Raw genomic sequence first — 6,034 nt, 5'->3', positions numbered from 1 at the left:
TGGTGATGGAAACATTGAGAGTGCGGCGGAGGTTGATATTTGGAAGAAAAAATTTGTACTAGGCCAGAGTCTATACAACCCTCAAGCCTTATCTGATCTGGGGATGCAAATGTACCTGCTAAACAAGTGGTACATGCAGGCGTCTACCGGTGGAGACTTCTGCGTTGGTGTCAGAATTAGAGACGAACATTGGTTCCATGGTGATGATGTTATGTATGTTGACTTTGTAGAATTTCATCAACTATGCCACTTGACCTCTCTGGACAAAGTTATCATTAGCTGCTATTGCCTGTAAGTAATAATTCTTTCGATCTATTATTAAACTCATCATATGTGTGTATATGCATATAAATTATCCTAACAAGTACTATATATATGCAGATTTACAATGACAGAGCTCAGAAAGGAAGGCTGCAATGAAATTGGTTTTGTTGATCCCCATATATATATGCAGATTTACAATGACAGAGCTCAGAAAGGAAGGCTGCAATGAAATTGGTTTTGTTGATCCCCATATAGTATTCAAAGACCCAGTTACTCCAAAGACTAATTGGAAGTCTGAGTCAGAGAGTAACCTCATGAACTTCTTAGTGAACCAATGCCACAAGAAGGATATACTCTTTCCCTACAACTTCAAGTGAGTGTTAATAATGTCGATCATCCTTAATGGCTCATATGTTGATTCTAGTTAATTAATGAGTGTTATGCGTTATATCCTATAAACACATGCAGCAATCACTGGATATTGATGGACATTGATCTGGTGAAAAGTCACTTGATAATCTATGACTCGATGAGAAAACCACAACAAGACTACCAAGATATGATAGATATTATCCAAAGGTAATTTTGATATCTCTAGCAACTATATATACACACAAACATGATGATTAACTATATCTGATGACGTGGCAAATTTTTTATTGGGCAGTGTTTGGAAAACCTTTATTGAGAAGCAACACATGGGAAAATGCAAAGCGCCACTGAATGTAATCCCTTTGAAAGTAAGTTCCGTAAATCGCATCATCTTTGTTAATTAAACATATAGCTTTCACCGGATCACCAGATTGGATGACAAATCTTTTTCTCGTAAAGTGGTGTCTGAGGCAGGAACAGAGGAACAACTACTGTGGTTACTATGTTTGCAAGTTTATCAAGGTGGTCTCCCAAAGAACTCCTACAGAGAGACTCAAAGTACGTTAAAAATACACTATATATTCATTTAATTATTATTATTGATTGTGTTACTATGTCTTTATATATATATATGTACATATATTAATTTATTTTCCTTTAATTCAAACCTGTAGACTCGATGGTTGGAGGAAAAGGTCATATGGCAAGACCAAATCAAAGCAATTCAAGAGTCTATAGCCGGATTTTTTAATGAGCAGGTCATCGATTCTAAGGGCGAGTTCTACTTCGACCCAACACTGCCATGGAAGCCAAGCTAGAGGATGAGAGGAAACTTATTATATCACAATAACTGTAACGCAATCTTTTTGTAATATATGCACATGAAATAATATAATGTAAAATACACATATGCATGCATGCATGTAAATATATATATATGATGCATGCATATATATATATATATATATATATATATATATATATATATATATATATATATATATATATATTTCTATGCTTGAATTGTGTGATTTAATACGTTCATTGTGCTTGAACCGAAACATACTATACGCGCGTATAAATGTATAATTAGCAGCGTACAATACGACTTCGAAAACCTATTTTGAAAAGAAAACAAAAAAATGAAAAGAAAAGAAAAAAGAAAAAAAACCTTTAGTCCCGGTTCGTATTACCAACCGGGACTAAAGTTGCCGGCCATCGTGGCATGTCAGGAGGCACCTTTAGTCCCGATTGGTGTTACCCACCGGGACTAAAGGTCCTCCTTTAGTCCCGGTTCCTGACCCGGGACTAAAGGACCCCTTTAGTCCCGGATGCTTGCTCCCGGGTGGGGAACCGGGACTAGAGGGGGTTCCCCACCGGGAGTAAAGCTCTGTTCTCTACCAGTGGCAGCCATCGCCGTCGTGCATGAGGCTGAGGACGAGCAGGAGGAGCACATATTCCGGAGCAGGTTCCTGCCCGTGGACCTGCCGGAGTTCGTGTTGGCGGGCGCCGAGGCCTACGCGGACAAGGTTGGCGCTCATGGAGGCCACGCCGGGGGGCCGGTCCTACACCTACGGCGAGGTGGTACGGGACGTGGCATGGTTCGCCAGGGCGCTGCGGTCCGTGGGCGTCCGCAAGGGCCACGTAGTGGTGGTCGCGCTGCCGAACCTCGCGGTGTACCCCGTGGTGAGCCTCGGGATCATGTCAGCATGCGCGGTCTTCTCCGGCATGAACCCGCGCGCCATTGCTGCCGAGATCAAGAAGCAGGTGGAGGATCGGACTCGGAGGCCAAGCTCGTGGTCACCAACGAGGTGGCCTATGACAAGGTGAAGGACGCGGGCGTGCCGGTGATCGGCATCGGGGACGACATGGAGCGCCTCCCCGGCGCGATCAGCTGGGACGAGCTCCTCGCCGCGGCGGACCGCACGGGCGCGCCGGTGGTGGCGCTGGACCTAGTGCAACAGTCCGACCTGTGCGTGCTCCCCTACTCGTCCGGCATGACGGGGGTGCCCAAGGGCGTGATGCTGAGCCACCGGAACCTAGTGTCCAACCTCTGCTCCTCCATGTTCGCGGTTGGGGAGGAGCTGGTCGGGCAGGTGGTCACCCTGGGGCTCATGCCCTTCTTCGACATCTACTGCATCACCGGCATCAGCTGCTCCACGCTCCGGCACAACGGCACAGTGGTGGTGATGGACCGCTTCGACCTGCGCACGTTCCTGGGCGCGCTGGTGATGCACCGCGTGAGGTTCGCGCCCATCGTGTCGCCCGTGATGCTAGCCATGGTGAAGAGCCCCATGGCCGATGAGTTCGACCTCGCCCTCAGGTCCGTCATGACGGCCGCCGCGCCGCTCTAGCCGGACCTCCTCGCGGTGTTCGAGAAGAAGTTCCCGGGCGTGTAGGTGGAGGAGGCGTACAGGCTCACGGAGCACAGCTGCATCACCCTGACGCACGCCGCCGGCGACGACCCGTGGCAGCAGGGGCTCGTCCAGATCGCCAAGAAGAACTCGGTCGGGTTCATCCTACCCAACCTAGAGGTGAAGTTCGTGGACCCCGACACGGGTCGGTCGCTGCCCAACGCTACTGGATTCTGGTTCTTTGCCGAGTGATTGAGACATTCGGTAAAGGCTAAATTACTCTCGGCAAAGTCTTTGTCGAGTGCGGCACTCGGTAAAGAATACACGGCAAAAAATTGATCGGCAAAACCCTCTTTGCCAAGTGTCTTTTATCGGGCACTCGGCAAAGACTTTGCCAAGAGCCCGGGGGCACTCGGCAAAGAAAAGCGACCGTCACGGCGCCGGCCCCGTTGACGGTCGCTTTGTCGAGTGCCAACCCTGCAGGCACTCGGCAAAGATTTTTTTTAAAAAAAATTTCTTTGCCGAGTGCCCTCTATCCGGTCCTTGGCAAAGATGTTTTATTTTTTTTCTAAAAATTCTTTGCCGAGTGCCCCCTGGACGGCGCTCGGCAAAGTTTGAATTTTTTGTAAAAAAAAATTCTTTGCCGAGTGCCCTCTGGCCGGCACTCGGCAAAGTTTGATTTTTTTAAAAAAAATTCTTTGCCGAGTACCATGGTCATGGCACTTGACAAAGCTGGAAAAATGGTTTTCCAAGCGCCCATTTTTCCAGCTTTGCCGGGTGCTGTGACCATGGCACTCGGCAACGGGGTCCTTTGCCGAGTGCAACGCTCGGCAAAGTGACCCAAAACGACAATTTTTAATTTTTTTTATATTCCATCATGACAAATAAATTCATACAAACATATATCACATATATATATATCATTCATCACATATATATGTCATCCATCACATATATATCTCATTCATCCACACATCCATCCGCACATATCACATCCATCATAATATATATCACATATATAATAATAAGTGCTCAAGTCTATCCAAACAAATCCACAAGTCCATCACAAGTTCATCGAAGTCCACAAGTGCATCACAAGTATATCATAAGTCCATCATCAAGTGAACAACAAATGAAAAAAATACAACGTGCACTCATCTCGGCCACTGCGACTGTGGTGAAGGCCCAGCTCCATCATTCGGAGGTGTATGAGGTGGATTATTCGAACCACCGTCAGATGGAGACTGCACAAAGGAGAAAAGATTGCATGTGAGATAAGATTATTTGGATAGCTAATTTAAGAAGGTAGAGGCCATAGAAATAAAGCACAAGCGAAAGTAAAAAACTTTCATACTCACAGGAGTAGCTGCAGCTGCAGGACGCGGAGACGGAGGTGGAACCAACAGCCCAGCTGGCAGAGAGAAACCCACACGTTGCCCAAGCCCTTGTAGGAACTCCGTAATGTCCGTCAGCCTCTGCGCCTGGGCCTGCCACTTGGCCCGCTCGGCCAGTAGCTGGGCCGCCATCCTCTGCTGCCCGGCCTCCAGCTCCTGACGTTGCCTCATTTCTTGTTCCAGCTGGGCCTGCAATATTTCACTCCAATGTTTCAGTAATGCAAAGCTAATTAAGTTGTGTAAAGATCAATGTATGATGAGTAAAACAGGAATAACATCGAGTGCGTCGACCCGGTGCTGTGCAGCGGTCGGCTGTGTGCGAATGGTCAGGCTCTCGTTCGTGCTCCGTGCTCGGATCTAGGAGAGAGAGGGAGTAGAGGCCGTGTCGATGACGCCGTCGCCAAGCCAGAACCGCCCATGCTTCTTGCCTTGCCCCACCCTCATGACGGCCTCTCCATCGAAGTCCTGGGTGCTCGGATCGTGGTCTGGCCCATGGAGCGACCTCGCCACCTCAGTGTACTCACTGATGCGGGAGTGGATGCTTGGGTTCGTGTATGCCTCGGACGGGTCCTCTAGGTTGAAGGAGACGTCGGACGTCGCCTTGCCCTTGTGGGCCATACACCATGCCTGGAAGTCCGAGCCTGGCCACTATGTGACGCCGACTGCGAGAAAGACAGCATGATGATTAGAAATCAGGCAGAACTGAGCATCACAATAGATAAACGAATTCGCGTACCCATGCTTGTTTGTATCCGGCGAGGCTACGACTGCCTTGATGGTGTGCTGGACCTTGCATCTGCAAACGACGGTCCCGGGCATCCCTGTGCATCTTGAGGTACTCCTCCGTGAACCACCTGTCCACCATCATCGGCCAGCACTCGGGATACGCTTGGCACCACCAGAGAATCATCTACACGTCATCAAGTATTGGACATATAAGAAGATCAAATTAAACCAACTTAATCTCAAAACAAATCAATATTGATGTTCTTCATTTACCTTAAGGTACTGCTCCCGGGTCAGCTGCATCTCTCTTGCGTCTTTCTTGGTTTTCCTCTCTCAAAGCTTCGACCCAGGTTACGATGGCCTGGATGCGCACCTCGTGATGCATGTCGGTGACGAGTTTTTTACAGGCTTTGGTAGTCACCTACTCCGCCCTGGCCTCAAATCCCTCCTCACATCTATAATAAGTCTACATACAAAAGCGATGTATCCATTCATTATTTCAAGAAAAGTCCAATGAATACGACGTATTGAGCAATGTTGTGCGAGGGAGACTTACCCAAAACTCTGCCTTTACCCACGCCGCCTTGTTGGGGTACTCCGCATCGAGGGCGACAGCGTAGTGGTCAAACGAGTAGGCCGGCTCCGTCTTCGATGCGTATGTGACAATGCCGAGGAAGTGTTGCCTGCACAGAAGACCCAGGATGCCGTTGACTAGCCGTGCGCTACCACCCGACACAACCACCCAGTTTCTGCACAAGTGATTAAGAAAAATTATTAGTTTTTTTTCATCATATCATATGAAGTAGTGGTGATAACAAATAAAGTTACTTACTTTTGCCCTTCGGGGCGAATCACTGGGCGTTGGTGAGGAAGCGGAACCTGTGGGAGGCTCGCGGGACCTCGCAAGTAGACACTCGAAGAGGA

General features: G+C 48.2%; 1 pseudogene; it reads left to right on the top strand.

The window, feature by feature from the left end:
* Nucleotides 1–1,967: 1,967 nt before the first annotated feature.
* Nucleotides 1,968–3,242, top strand: LOC136535049 (4-coumarate--CoA ligase-like 9; annotated as a pseudogene).
* The last annotated feature ends 2,792 nt before the right edge of the window (nucleotides 3,243–6,034 follow it).

Source organism: Miscanthus floridulus, unplaced genomic scaffold, assembly GCF_019320115.1.
Source record: "Miscanthus floridulus cultivar M001 unplaced genomic scaffold, ASM1932011v1 os_2490_2, whole genome shotgun sequence".
Taxonomy (NCBI): Eukaryota; Viridiplantae; Streptophyta; class Magnoliopsida; order Poales; family Poaceae; genus Miscanthus; species Miscanthus floridulus.
The sequence above is the reverse complement of the archived record's forward strand: the minus strand, read 5'-3'. Positions and strand labels throughout refer to the sequence as shown.